We start from the raw sequence: 16,124 nt of genomic DNA, 5'->3' as shown, positions 1-16,124 counted from the left end.
TTCCTTGCTGCACTCAGCCTTTCTCTGGTTGCACGGGGCCAGGGCCACTCTTCATTGCGTGAGCTGGCTTCTCACTGCAGTGACTTCCCTTGTTGCGGAGCATGGGTGCTAGACCGTGTGGACTCAGTAGTTGTGGTGCTTGGGCTTAGTTTCCCCAAAGCATGTGGAATCTTCCCAGACCAGCAATTAAGCCCATGTCCCCTGCCTTGGCAGGAGGGTTCTCAACCGCTGAACCATCAGGGAAATCAAAGAGGCACTTATTTGAACGCCATGTTTAAACTCACCTGAAAGACTAGGCCAGTGAAGCTTATACAATATGGTTTGCTCAGCTTGCTTTCAGTGCAAGAAACGCTATCTTGGGCCAAAACTTCCAAATCTAAATGCCACTGTCGATTACTAAGAGATTCAAAATATCTTAGACAGTTAACTTTCTACAGAAATATGATATATTTATGGATTTCCCTGGTGGCTCAGATGGTAAAACGTCTGCCTGCAATGCGGGAGACCCGGGTTTGATCCCTGGGTCAGGAAGATCCCCTGGAGAAGGAAATGGCAACCAACTCCAGTAATCTTGCCTGGAAAATCCCATGGATGGATGAACCTGGTGGGCTACAGTCCATGGGGTCTGAAAGAATCAGACACAACTGAGCAACTTCACTATTCACTTATGATATATTTATTATACGTTTGAAGATACAAATTGGAATTTGTGGTTCAAGCAGCAAATTTACAACATATACTTATTTCCTCTTTCTTCTTAGATCCCAGTAACATGTCAGTAAAGAAATAAGCCCACATTATATTTTGAGAAATTTCTGGAAGATAAAAAGGAGGAGCGCCTGTTCACAGATTAAATAAAGCAAAGACAGGACAACTCCGAGGATGGTGTGGCAGTGAGAGGGGAATTCTGGTCTTTCTGGCAAAAACTCAGGGGAAGTAGGTTCCATGGGGAGGTGGGGGTGCAAAGGGGAACCAAGAGAGAGGCTGAGGCCTGCTCACCCCGTGAACAACTCCACCCTATAGCCTCCGCCCCTTTCTCTCCTCCCTGCTGTGCAGGCCCCCAAACCTTCAGTTCAGTTCAGTTCAGTCACTCAGTCGTCTCCCACTCTTTGCGACCCCATGGACCACAGCACACCAGGCCTCCCTGTCCATCACCAACTCACGGAGTTTACTCAAACTCATGTCCATTGAGTTGGTGATGCCATCCAACCATCTCATCCTCTGTCATCCCCTTCTCCTCCCGCCTTCAGTCTTTCCCAGCATCAGGGTCTTTTCCAGACTCAGCCCTTAGCATCAGGTGGCCAAAGTATTGGAATTTCAGCTTCAGCATCAGTTCTTCCAGTGAATATTCAGGACTGACCTCCGTTAGGATGGAGTGGTTGGATCTCCTTGCAGTCCAAGGGACTCGCAAGAGTCTTCTCCAACACCACAGTTCAAAAGCATCAATTCTTCTGCTCTCAGCTTTCTTTATAGTCCAACTCTTACATCCATACATGACTACTGGAAAAACCATAGCCTTGACTAGACGGACCTTTGTTGACAAAGTAATGTCTCTACTTTTTAATATGCTGTCTAGGTTCTTCCAAGGAGCAAGCGTGTCCATGACATCCAGTGCATCAAATCTCGGAGGATGACACCTCTGGCCACAGCACTCGCATCTTCTGTAGGGACTCCTGCAGTAGCTCCTCTGTGGCCTTCAGTATTCACTCCCATTATACTCTACACTGTAGCATGTAAAAATGCCAGAGAGTGTGTCAATCTCTCCCTAGATTAGAACCATCTAGTGACTTCCCACTGCTCTCAGGATGAGGACTACAGTAATTAGCTTGGCCTGAGATGCCCTGTGGGCTTCTTCAGTGGCTCAGAGGTAAAGAATCTGCCTGCAACGCAGGAGATGCGGGTTCAATCCCTGAGTCAGGAAGATCCCCTGGAGGAGGGCATGGCAACCCACTCCCTATTCTTGCCTGGAGAATCCCATGGACAGAGGAGCCTGGCGGGCAACGTCCACGGGGTCACAAAGAGGCGGACCCGGCTTACGTGACTTAACGTGCACGCATGCACACAAGAGGCCCTGCAAGGTCTGGGCCCGCCACCCTCTCCAGGCTCATCTTGCACACTCCCACCTCTGTTCTCTCCGTTCACAAAGGCATTTCTCTGGGTGGAAGAGCAGTACTCTTTCTCCTGCCCCAGGTTCTGGCATCTGCTGCCCTGCTTGTATGTCACCCCTTTAGCAGGCTGTATTTTCCTGAGCCTTCAGATTTCGTTTCAAATGTCACTTCCTCAGGGGGAGCTTTCTTGATTAGGTCAGACTCTAGGTCTATCATTTCTTGTACTTTTCCTCCACATCAATCTCTTAAGTTTTCTGACAGCAGGAACAATGTGAATTTTACTTACATCCCCAGAACTTGACAACAGTGCCCAGCATACAATGGCACGTCAGCAAAGCAGACCTTTTCCTCTTAAGGCCCTGGCTGTCTCTCAGTTCCTGGCCTGGCCTCGGAGTGTTTAACCTCTTCTTTCACAGGAAGGACAAAATGAGCTGTGCCACACTCTCCTTCACCAGAGAAACAAAGCAGGTCACCGTTCTTTAGAGCGGGGGTAACGAGAAGGGGTGGGCCGTCAGCCCAGTGGCATCTCGCCCTGTCTCACCCTGGCTGCCTTTAGGGCCCTCTGCACACTGGTCTGCAGACCAGAGGTGGTAAATACGAGCCAGAGAGGCGAGTTCTGCCAGGGAGGGTAAACCCCGGCGCTGATACCCGGGTTCACTGGTGCTGCAGGCCACCCCGAGGCAAGACTTCCAGCACAAGGAACAGAGCTCCCACTCCCTGCAGAATGGGGCAGGGGTGGTGGTGATAAGTATGAGAGGCCATTCAAAAGTCTTTTAAATAACTGCTATTACAGTAATGCTTGCTGCTTATCAATCATTTATCATGAGATGGGCACTGAGCCAAGCATTTTAAACCTATTACCTTATTTAATCCCGTTAACAGCCTGTGAGCTAAGAAGTATTTTTTTTACCCATTTTACAAATGAGGAAAGACCCTTAGAGAGTTCAGTAACTTGCCTTCATCTCACAGCTAAATAACGGGCAGAACCCACTTTCCAGTGCAAATCACTGTGCTATATCCTGCATCATCATTGGCACCATGAACCTTCTAATGGTGAAGGTGGTACAAACGACTACAATTTACCAAAGCCAGGACATTAACCAGGCAGTCAAGACATGCTGTTAGGCAGCTTTTCTAGCAAATGTAGACTAGTGTAACTTTTTTTAAATGACCGACTCAGTATCTTTGCCTCAAGTATATTCATGGTCGTGTTAAAGCATAGTGTGCATGATTTTAGGTGTTCTGGGTACTGCCATAAAAATTGGTATTCCAAGGCATAAGAGCTATAAATGGTCAGGGAGGACATAATATGTTCCATTATTGAAAAGTTTGCCTTGAAGCCTTTAGATCAGTAAACCCTACAGGTGGGTCTATGTGTACCATTCTGAACAACTTGCTATCAAGCACTTCACCTGTGGCTATAGTATGTTGAAACTTCCAACTGGGGGGATGTGTGCACATCTACTTCCTAAAATTAGACAATTGCAGAGGCAAAAAGAACTTACTGTTTTTCAGATATGAAAACCAAGATTTGGAGAGATTAAGTGAATTTTCTGTAAAAAAAAAATTTTTTTTTCCAAAGAAATTTCCAGAATTCAAGATGATTCTTAATTCATCAGAATAAAAATGGTTCAGTGGATGGGGAGAACATTTAGACATTCCTTTGATAGCTTGGTTCAAATGAAATCTTTTAGGACAAGAAAACCTCTTTCTGGGTTCCTTTTCTCTGTACCTCACCTGTCTACGGCTCTAGGCATTAGTTTATGCCATACAAAAAAGCTCTAGGCTTTTTAAATCTGTCCCAAAACAACCCCCCTACCACCCTTGTTATATAAGGTACCCTGAGAATTGAACATAAGTGATACTGGGCAGTTAGATGACCTAAGTATGAGATGATGACTATCGAGTAGAGAAAATCAATTGCTTTTCTTTCCTCCCCAGAAAGTGCCCTGTAGGGGGTAGATAAGTGCAGGCTGGAAATAGTGTATTACTTGGTTCTTCCTAATGGCAGGCAGCCCTGAAGATGACCAAGTAACAAGTAGTCACTCAGCCAAAGGTCACTTTTTCTGGCCCAGCAGCCTTTCCACTTGGAAATACAATCTGGGTGTAATGTTGATTTGAAAGGAGAGGTCATTATACCACACAGCTCCAGGCATCAAAGTTCTGAAGGTTTTTAAATTGTGCTTCTTTTAAAAATGAACTCAAACCTGTGGCATTTGTGCTTTATTGCTAGTGAAAAGAGCTGATTACCGTGGTTAGCGTAACTGCTTTTATTGAGACGTGGAAGCCAAGTAGTGGAAAATAAATCCTGTAGCTCTGTGTAGGAAGTCTGAAATATAATTCATCGCTTCAGTTAGCTTTCAGAAATAAAAGGCCTGGGGATGGGGCTCTGGTTTCTTTTGATTACCATTGTCCATGAAATCGGATAAAGGGGCTGAGTAGGGTCTAGAGGAGGTCACTAGGGGTTTCAGCAGAGCGAGGGACCTCCAGACAGCAGACTCAGGTACAGTAGCAAAAGGTGAGTTCTGGGTCGCCCTGCTCTGGGCAGAAAGGCTAGAAACCCCACAGACAGTTGGATTTACATTTATAGTTTAAAAACAAAAACCTGCCCTTGAGGCTAAATCGAAGCAATTCTACTGGAACTGGGAGAGAGGTGGTGGGTAGTTGAGTTGCTCTGTCATGTTCAACTCTTTTGCGACCCCATGGGCTGTAGCCTGTTAGGCTCCTCTGTTCATGGGATTTCCCAGGCAAGAACAGTAGAGTGGCTTGTCATTTGCAGAGGATCTAGTGGAACCTACATTTAAAGATGCAATTTTTACCTCCATTCAGGGAGAGCACTCTTTCCCTTTTGGATTTACTGATTGTATTAGCCGTGTTGGCCACGGCCAGTTCAATTGCAGTCATTTGGCATTGATTCAGGCTTGGCTCTTTTGGGGCCAATTAGCTCCAAGTTGAATAATATTGATTATTACACATGATATGTTTTCCTAATTATAACCCCTGTTTAATCTCTAACACTATATATATATTTACAGTTTTTTTCCCTGAGGTAACTTTGGCTTATGACATTGTTTCATGTGTATAACAGAATTTGACTTCTGTACAGAATTTGACTCACTTCTACACACTACAGAAGTGTATATGTGTACTCACCTTCGAAAGTCTAGTCTCCATTCATCACCATACAGTTAACCCCCTTTACCATTCAGCCTTTCCTCCCAAGGCCCCGTTTCCCCACTGATAACAACTGATCTGTTCTCTGTATCTGTGTGTTTATTTTTGTTTTGTTTGTCATATTTACATGTATGAGTGAAATCATACAGTACTTGTCTTTCTCCATCTGACTTATTTCACTTAGCATAATACCCTCAAGGTCCATCCATGTGGTTGCAAATGGCAAGATTATAGTCACAAATTTCATAACACCTGCTTGAATATATCTCCCAAATCTCTGAGTCTATGCAGTCACTCTTAGAACTAGACTAACTGCATATTTCATAATTCAGCCCATATTACTTGAAAAGGGACAAAGACTCAGCCACAGTGTGTACACATTTCCATGGTTTACGTTTTGAAACCTAACTATTGGCAGGTTATTCAGCATGTCTAATAATTTCTTTGGGAATTTCTCTCGAGTATGTGAATATACTTTGGAAGTGAGCTGTTGAAGCTAGCTTGAATTTGTGTGCTGATCTTGTAGTAACTCCGTACTGTGTTGGCCATGGTTCTTTCACTTGGACAACCGCTACTTGTCCCACCCGGTAGCACTGTAGCTTTATTGAGAGGCCATCACCCCTGTAACCCTCACTCCTTGGAGGGACCACATTACAGGCCATTTTGAATCGCATGGAGCTGAAATCAGAGCTTTGGTTCCTATTGTATTTCCATGAAGAAAATGCATTCTCAGTATTAAGCTGACTAAAATGAACAAGGGGACTTGCTTGAGGTCCAGTGGTTAAGACTCTGCCTCCCAGGACTTCTTTGATGGTACAGTGCTTAAGAATCCACCTCGCAGTTCAGGGGGTGTGGGTTTGATCCCTGGCGGGGGAACTAAGACCCCCACATGCCAAGTAGGTCCACATGGCACAACCGGGGAGTCAGTGCACTTCAACAAAAGATCCCGCGTGACGCAACTGAGAGCTGACCCAGCCAAGCAGACAGTGTCTTTTAAAGAAAGGGGGATACTGGGGATGTGGATTCGATCCCTGGTCGGGGACCTGAGATCCCACATCCTGTAGGGTGCGGCCAAAACTTAGATAAATAAAGTGAACAAGGGATTTTATTTCAAGGAAAATAGATGTATTCGTGACAATTTATAGATTAATAAAGTCATAAGCTAGGAGAAAACTGCCACATGTCTAAGGAGAGGTTTATACTGGTATCATGGACAGAGTGGGGCTTCCTCAGTGGTTCAGCGGTGAAGAATCCACCTGCAATACAGGAGAAGAGGGTTCAATCCCTGGGTTGGGAAGAGCCACTGGAGAAGGGAATGACAACCCGCTCCAGTATTCTGGCCTGGAGAATCCTATGGACAAGGGAGCCTGGCAGATGGTGAGCTATAGTCCATGGGGTTGCAAAGAGTTGGGCTTGACTGATCCACTCAACAACAGCATAAGTGGAGTAAAACACATCAAGAAGAAAAACAGTAAGATTCTAATAAAGGAAAAAAAGAAAGGAATTGAAGTCGCTCAGTCGTGTCCAACTCTTTGTGACCCCATGGACTGTAGCCTACCAGGCTCCTCCGTCCATGGGATTTTCCAGGCAAGAGTACTGGAGTGGGTTGCCATTTCCTTATCCAGGGGATCTTCCCGACATAGGGATTGAACCCAGGTCTCCCACATTGCAGGCAGATGCTTTATCATCTGAGCCACCAGGGAAGCCCAAGATTCTAATAAATGAAGTGTGAAATGCACAAAGAGACAATCGTCAAAGAGTCAATACAGCCAGTAAACAAGCTTGGAGAAGTGTTCAGTCCTTATGTCCCTACCAGTAATCCAATAAATGCAAATTCTTAAATGAAGATATTGCCTTCATTCTTTAAATTAGGAAAAAATTAAATGAAATTAAAAATAACCAGTGCTGCTTAAGTGACACAGTCTGTCACTTTGATCTAGGCTGTCATTTTATTGGCTCCTTCCTTTAAAGACTCTTTGACAATAAACATTGAGAGCATTAAAGCCAGGCATACTTTTGGTTCAGTCCCTTCGAAGAAAATAATCTAAAATGAAACAAAATCACTTGTGCATAAAGATATTCACTTCAAAATTATTTACATTAGCAGAGATTTGAAACAAGCTCAGTAGTCAAAAACAGGAAAATGTTAAACATAAATTAATGCAATCATGAATAATTGTTCATATAAAAAACTGTTTATAGACTTCTGGTCAGTATGATAGTTTGATATTCCTTCTCCACCTCAAGTACATTAAAATTTCACTTAAAAAATTTACTTTTATAAATAAGCTCAATTTAAAAAAATGTTAAGCCTCAAAGCACAAGTTGAACAGTGGCCTAAATACAGCCGAAAATGAGTTATTGAATTGGGAAACAAATCTAGGGAACACACTTAGAATTCCAGAACAAGATAAAAAGATCGAAAACATGAGTGAGACATGGAGACCCGGAGACTGGAAAGATCAGGCGCAACATACAGCCAACTGAAGATTCAGGAGTAGAGGGGTAGAGAGAATGGGAAGAGGCAATATTTAAATAAAACATGACTTAGGGTCTCCAATTGCAAGGAGACATGAAGTCGAAAATAAAAAGGACATGCCAAAAGGAGGAGAGTAAAACCAGTGCACATCTAACCACATCACAGTGAAGCTGCGAACATCAAAATTGCAGAGAAAATTCTAAAAGCTACCAGACATAAATTATGATTACCTACAAAAGAACAATAATGGCCTTGGTTAACTCACCTCTAAGGTATATTCACATAATAAAGAAAAACCTCAGTGATATTACTGGAAATGCTGAGCCTATACCAGTAGTTGGATTTCTCAATGTTGCCTGTTCTTTGTAGCTACAAAGATTATATATTTCTATATAACTTTGTACTCTGATGCCTTACTGAATTTTCTCAGTGTTTACATACTGTTTTAGTTGGTTCTCTTATTTCATTCATGTATATAATTTTATCATCTAAAAATAATAATACACCTCCTTTTACCAATGTGTATTCATTTTATTTCTTGGTCTTGTCTAATGGTGTTAACCAGAACTTTTGGAACCATGTGAGTTAGCCATGACCTTTTATCTTGCTCATCACTCTAAGGGCCATTTAATAATTTTTACTTTTATAAATAAGCTCAATTTAAAAAAATGTTAAGCCTCAAAGCACAAGTTGAACAGTGGCCTAATTGAACAGTGGCAAATAATTTCAGTACAACCTTAAATTATTTGAGGGTGGATTCATCTTTAACATGAGAAAGCATATCTACTGATTCCTGCTTTATTTATAGATTCTTCATGAAGAATAAATGTTGAGCATTATTATATACATTTTCAGCATGTGCAAAGATGATCATGTGATTTTCCATTTTGGCTTATTAGTATGATAAGTTATGTTAATAGCTTTTTCTGATGTTGAATTATTCGTGCACTTCTGGATAAAATGTCACTTGGCTGTGGTTTATTATCTTTTTAATGTGCTGCTGAGTCTTGTTTGTTAATGTCTTATTTAGATTTATTACATGGATACTCATAAGAAAGATTGATCTGTCATTTACTTTTAATTCCTTTTTGGTTTTTTGTTGTCATATTTGGGTTCTGGTATTTCTATTTTCTCACTTTATGAAAAGAATTTGGAAGCTTAATTTGTTTCATGTGTTCTGTAACAATTTACATAGCACTGAAATTATCTGTCTTTTAGGAACTAAATAGAATTCTCCTGTGAGAACATCTGGATCTGATGATACTTGAGGGGTTGCTTTTTGACAACTTTTCATATTTCTTCTCTCGTAATGGCTGCTTGTGTTTTCAAATCTCTTCTGAGATCCTTTTTTTTTTGTAATTTAAATTTTTTGTGTAGTAAATTAATTATTTAATGACATGTCCATCTTTCTTCATCTGCATCCCTCTTTGAGAGGAATAATGTCTTAATTATTTATTAATTAACAATGCTTGGCAAATAATTCTCGATGCCCAATATATGTTTATAAAATGAATGAACTAGTGGATTGTGTCCATCACAAACCTACTCTACATTGTATAAGACATAGGTGTTGCCTATTCCTGTGGTTTTATTTTCTATGCCATGCAAATTCAAAATTGAGATTTTTTTTTTTCCTCAGGGTATGGAGAGAATGTAGTATTTTAGACTTGATACATTATGAGACATAATTAAAGTGCTATTTCTCCCAAAGTAGTTCTGAGAGTGTGGCTGCTCTTCTTGGCTTGACCAACCCTCCCAGAGCCTCTGCTTGGTAGACATCCAAGATGCCGCAGCCGCCCATCCCTGTCAGCACGTGTGTGCCTGCAGACCTCACAGTTGGTAGATTTGCTGTCAGTATCAAACTCGTCTATCTAGGCAGGAAGGATTTCTCTCCGGGTATAAAAACCGAGGATATTTTTCAAAAAAGTAACTTTTAGCCGAAACCCACTGAACACTGTGTGTTTATCACAATCACATCCCTCCGCTCTAGTTTTTACATCTTCCCTCTAAAACCCGAACTTGAACTCACAGTGAGTTCTTGAAGCTTCAGAAAAATACGGTGCTTTCTGACATTTTCCTGGTTTACTTTTCCAGGAGAAAAGTTGCTCAATTTCGGTGAGATGTGAGAAGGTGGAGGAGGAAAGTGCTAAAGATAAAAGGAAGAGCCACAGAATGACCTGGCCCAATGTCTTTTTCCCCCATGTTCACAAAAATAGCTTTATTTTTAAAATTAACTTCTTTTTTCTTTTTAAATTAATTTTTATTGGAATATAGTTAGTTTACAAGATTGTGTTAGTTTCTACTGTCCAGCAAAAATTAATCAGCCATACATATAAATACCGCCTCCCCTTTTGATCCAATCTAAGTCTTCAGCGTGCCATCAGCCTTTCAGGGTCAGTATTCTAGCAGTCATTCATCTTCCAATGGGCTTGCTTTTTCAGAATGTGGGGGAGGGAAATGTGGGGAGTGGGGATTGTGTGATGACAAAGGCCAGCTCATTTGGGTGCGGCTAAGCAGGTGGGAGACCTTCCGGGTGTTCTGATTGCGAAAGCCATTGCTTTTCACACGGCCTGAGGAAGGGATATTACCACAGGAACTTTTGAGACAGGAAGGAGGGGACACCTTTCTACTCTGAGCTGTGAGAAAATGCACTCAAAATGGCCAAAGAGGAAACACCTACGGAAACAGTAGGACCTGCCACGGTGACTAAAACTGGGCTGCAGGCAACTCAAAGCAGCCTCTGTGTCACTCGTATCTCTGAAAATATAGGTGGCTGTTTCTTGCCCTCTATCAAAAAGGATTGAGAAACATCGCTTGACAGAGTCGTTTGGGGCTGAACCTTCATCCTTATAATCTGGGGGAGAGTGTTACATCTGTGATTTCCTAAATCAATTTTATCTCTATTCAAAGTAAAACTACAATTAGGTTATGACAATTCTCTCCAAATATTAAGGTCTGGGTTTCCTGTTATTTTAGGTGGGAAAAATGGTGAACAACTTAACAAATGATCCCAGCCTGGACAACATGTATTTGGGGATATGATTATTTCCATAACTACTGTCTGAACAAAATTTATATTTTTAGTTCAAAGTGCATAATGTCAAGGTGAGAAAAGATAATTTTCTGAAATCTAAGATATTTTAAGTCCCTCCACATTTCAAAATGAAAAGCTAAAACTTTTCTTCAAATTCAGGCCATCAGAAGAATTCTTAAAATAACACACTTCAGGAGACTCATTTCTTTCTGAGGGCTGTTTGCACAGTCTGTGACGACTAGAGGTTTAAAGGCATTTAGGGTTGTTGTTTTCTAACTGTCTGATAATCTAAATTTTGTTGATCGTAAGATTAAGTTATCATCTCCTTAACACTAAAACCAACATTTTTAATGTTAAAGTTCCACTGATAACTTTTGGCTAACTGAAAAAAAATAAATCACCCCATTGTCTCTTTTTTTAAAAAAATTATGTATTTATTTAGCTGTGCAGTGTCTTAGTTGTGCTACGTGAGATCTTTTAGTTGTGGCATATGGGATCCAGTTCCCTGACCAGGGATTAAACCCAGGCTGCCTGCGTTGGAGCTTGGAATCTTAAGCATTAGACCACCAGGGAAGTTGCTACCCAGTTGCCTTTTAAATTATTACAGCCATTCTCTTGGCTTTCCCTACAGCAGTAGAATTTATGATATCACAGAAAGAATGGCCATTTTCTCTGCTTCAGTCACTATCCTTTAGGACTGGTTAACTTTATTGACTATGCCAAAGCCTTTGACTGGAGGAAGCCCAGGAGCTGACTGTGGCTCCAATCATGAACTCCTTATTGCCAAATTCAGACTGAAATTGAAGAAAGTGGGGAAAACCACTAGACCATTCAGGTATGACCTAAATCAAATCCCTTATGATTATACAGTGGAAGTGATAAATAGATTTAAGGGACTAGATCAGATAGACAGAGTGCCTGATGACCTATGAACAGAGGTTCATGACATTGTACAAGAGACAGGGATCAAGACCATATCCAGGAAAAAGAAATGCAAAAAAGCAAAATGGCTGTCTGAGGAGGCCTTACAAATAGCTGTGAAAAGAAGAGAAGCAAAAAGCAAAGGAGAAAAGGAAAGATATTCCTATTTGAAGAGTTCCAAAGAACAGCAAGGAGAGATAAGAAAACCTTTCTCAGCGATCACTGCAAAGAAATAGAGGAAAACAATAGAATGGGAAAGACTAGAGATCTCTTCAAGAAAATTAGAGATACCAGGGGAACATTTCACGCAAAGATGGGCTCAATAAAGGACAGAAATGGTATGGACCTGACAGAAGCAGAAGATATTAAGAACAGGTGGCAAGAATACACAGAAGAACTGTACAAAAAAGATCTTCACGACCCAGATAATCACGATGGTGTGATCACTCACCTAGAGCTAGACATCCTAGAATGTGAAGTCAAGTGGGCCTTAGGAAGCATCACTACCGAACAAAGCTAGTGGAGGTGATGGAATTCCAGTTGAGCTATTTCAAATCCTAAAAGATGATGCTAGGAAAGTGCTGCACTCAATATTTGGAAATTTGGAAAACTCAGCAGTGGCCACAGGACTGGAAAATGTCAGTTTTCCTTCCAATCACAAAGAAAGGCAATGCCAAAGAATGTTCAAACTACCACACAATTGCGCTCATCTCACACGCTAGTAAAGTAATACTCAAAATTCTCCAAGCCAGGCTTCAGCAATACGTGAACCGTGAACTTCCAGATGTTCAAGCTGGTTTTAGAAAAGGCAGAGGAACCAGAGATCAAATTGCCAACATCTGCTGGATCATCAAAAAAGCAAGAGAGTTCCAGGAAAACATCTATTTCTGCTTTATTGACTATGCCAAAGCCTTTGACTGTGTGAATCACAATAAACTGTGGAAAATTCTTCAAGAGATGGGAATACCAGACCACCTGACCTGCCTCTTGAGAAACCTGTATGCAGGTCAGGAAACAACAGTTCGAACTGGACATGGAACAACAGACTGGTTCCAAATAGGAAAAGGAGTACGTCAAGGCTATATATTGTCACTCTGCTCATTTAACTTATGTGCAGAGTACATCATGAGAAATGCTGGGCTGGAGGAAGCACAAGCTGGAATCAAGATTGCTGGGAGAAATATCAATAACCTTAGATATGCAGATGACACCACTCTTATGGCAGAAAGTGAAGAGGAACTAAAGAGCCTCTTGATGAAAGTGAAAGAGAAGAGTGAAAAAGTTAGCTTAAAGCTCAACATTCAGAAAACTAAGATCATGGCATCTGGTCCCATCACTTCATGGCAAATAGATGGAGAAACAGTGACTGACTTTATTTTTTAAGGCTCCAAAATCACTGCAGATGGTGACTGCAGCCATGAAATTGAAAGACGCTTACTCCTTTGAAGGAAAGTTATGAACAACCTAGACAGCATATTAAAAAGCAGAGACATGACTTTGTCAACTAAGGTCCGTCTAGTCAAGGCTATGGTTTTTCCAGTGGTCATGTATGGATGTGAGAGTTGGACTATAAAGAAAGCTGAGCACAGAATTGATGCTTTTGAAGTGTGGTGTTGGAGAAGACTCTTGAGAGTCCCTTGGACTGCAAGGAGATCCAACCAGTCCATCCTAAAGGAGATCAGTCCTGGGTGTTCATTAGAAGGACTGATGTTGAAGCTGAAACTCCAATATTTTGGCCACCTGATGCGAAGAGCTGACTTATTTGAAAAGACCCTGATGCTGGGAAAGATTGAGGGCAGAAGGTGAAAGGGGACGACAGCGGATGGGATGGTTGGATGGCATCACCAACTCGATGGACATGGATTTAGGTGGACTCCGGGAGTTGGTGATGAACAGGGAGGCCTGCCGTGCTGCGGTTCATGGAGTCGCAAAGAGTCGGACACGACTGAGCGACTGAACTGAAATGAACTGAACAATAATATAAGTAAGTCTACTGTAAAATATTAATACATAAAAGTGTCAAGAGATTGAAAGCAAGCTTTAGAAGGGATCCACAACTATCCCTCCCTCTAGCTTGAACAGATGCAGAACATGCAAGATAACCAAACAAATTCAGAACTAAAAAACCCCTGTGCAAATATTGATCCACAAAAATCGAACAGGAAATCCCTGGCTGAATTCATGTGATTACTATGGTGCGCAACTCTAATATTAAATTGCTTCTGTTTAGCACTACATAACCAATACTCTTGGTTGTGGGGAAATAGCTGAACAACCTTGCTAACTTAGAAACTCAACTTGTAACTTCAGTCATGGTACAGACAGGGCTTCCCGGAGAGTGTTAGTGGTAAAGAACTCGCCTGCCAATGCAGGAGACGTAAGAGACTCGGTTTGATCCCTGGGTTGGGAAGATCTCCTGGAGAAGGAAATGGCAACCCACTCCAGTATTCTTGCCTTGGAGAACCCCATCGACAGAGGAGCCTGGTGTGCTACAGTCCACAGGATCACAAAGAGTCCGGCACAACTGAAGTGACTTAGCACACACCACAGCCAGTGCTTCTACAATCAACAGCAGAAAATAAGAATGCTCTCTTGTAATAAATATTAGCAAAGGGTATATATATTTCTGTTCTTCAGATGACTGTGTCGGTTTAATCTAATTTCAGTTCAAAGATCCATTTGTCTCTGGTTCTGCATCAGAGGCAAAAATTACTTTATTTGATTAACTCTGAGGACTGAGGAGAAGTCTTCTATATATCTTAATGTTCAATTCTAATGCATTCATTAGAAAGAAACAATTCCATAACCTCAAGTAAATCGTTTCAAATTGGAATGGTCAAAACAGAAAAGTTAATATCCAAATAGAATTTGGTGTGTTACATAAGCATGTGCAATCATCTAAAATTAAAACTAATCACTTTGTATCAGAAGCAGTAATAAAAGCCAAGGTTCTGCCTCATTGTTCTCCACTGAAGCGTGAATAATTCATGATTTAGGTAAGTTTTCCTTCTCCCCTGAGTCTTCCATAAGATTTTACCAATTTTATTATTAAAACTGTGTCTCTACACCATTTCAGCTTCACTAGAATTGAACTGATAATATGTGTTGTACCTTCCGATATTACTGTTTGTAGTTCTGTCCTTCAGCCCTCATGCAAAGCAGACTATGACCAGGTCTCATGTAACAAAACAAAATTTGAGGGCCTTGCTTCAAGGCTTCTCATTCTCCCTGAATCTGACCTGCTTCCTCTCCATATTTTCCAGTGTTCTCTTTGAATCCAAATCTTTTCTTATTCAGAAATATCTGGTCCCATCTATCCTTCCCAGAAAGCTGCCATTAGTGGAAAATTAAAATTATCCTCTTTTATAACTGAAAACACCTCTTCTAATAGTATGTTTTACTTCTCAATAAATGCCCCCATCAGTAGAGTCCCTAGTTTCATCCATCACATATATACATTTTTTAACGTTAAGCATTTATTGAGTTTCTACTGTGGGTGATGTGCTAAAGACAGAAAAAACTCAAACTTTGCCTCCAAGGAGGTGGCAAACGGAGCAGGCTGGACATTGAAACCCCAGCAGTAAAAGGTGCTGTTTCACATAGAGCATTAATGCGGAAACGATGGGCAGGGGCGCAGCGATTATCTGCACACAGACACAGCTGAATCACTCGGTATCTTGGGGGAAATTGAAGAGGTTTCTGCCTGACTGATTCTAGTTTCTCCATGAAGCAGGAGATGAGATCCTTTCTTGAGAGTCACGGTAGGTTGAAAGATATGAGGAGAGTAATAAAGGCTTGAAATGGTTGCCAAAGTGATAGAGAAAGACAGCTACTTAGGAGAATTAGGGCTAATTCCAGGCAACGTGAAAGACTAGCATACATTTGGAGGTCACAGATCTGTGAAAGTTCCATAGCAACCTGACTGAGTGGTTCTTCTCCATGGAGGCCACAGTGAAAAGAAGGGACCAGAGTGAACGGTGCGTATGTGTCACAGACCTTTGCCAGAAGGAAGGAAGTGAAGCCAGGACAAGGCTGATAGCCTGAGAGACGATGGATGGATTAAGGGGCAGGATTCTGCGGAGTAAGGCAGTATGAGAGCAAAATGATAGGATGTGCAGGGGTTTAATATTTCAGTGGGATCCAGTGTGGTTCAAGCATAAGCCATGGGGCAGGTGACTGAACGGAAGGACTGCGGGTGGGGAAGTATGCAACGATTCAGTGAATTCTACAAAGCCCAGCCTGCTGTCAGGCACTGTATTAAGTCATGAGTCAGCCCCTATACAAACTAAAAAAAGTTCTGAGTAAAGCTGGTAAACATCCCATTTAGCATGTGATAACTAGTAACTGGGGCTTTCCAGGTGGATCCGTGGTAAAGAACCCGTCTGCCAATGCAGGAGACACAGGTTCA

Source organism: Giraffa tippelskirchi, chromosome 6 (assembly GCF_054371585.1).
Source record: "Giraffa tippelskirchi isolate mGirTip1 chromosome 6, T2T-mGirTip1v1.2.pri, whole genome shotgun sequence".
NCBI classification, from domain to species: domain Eukaryota; kingdom Metazoa; phylum Chordata; class Mammalia; order Artiodactyla; family Giraffidae; genus Giraffa; species Giraffa tippelskirchi.
The sequence above is the reverse complement of the archived record's forward strand: the minus strand, read 5'-3'. Positions refer to the sequence as shown.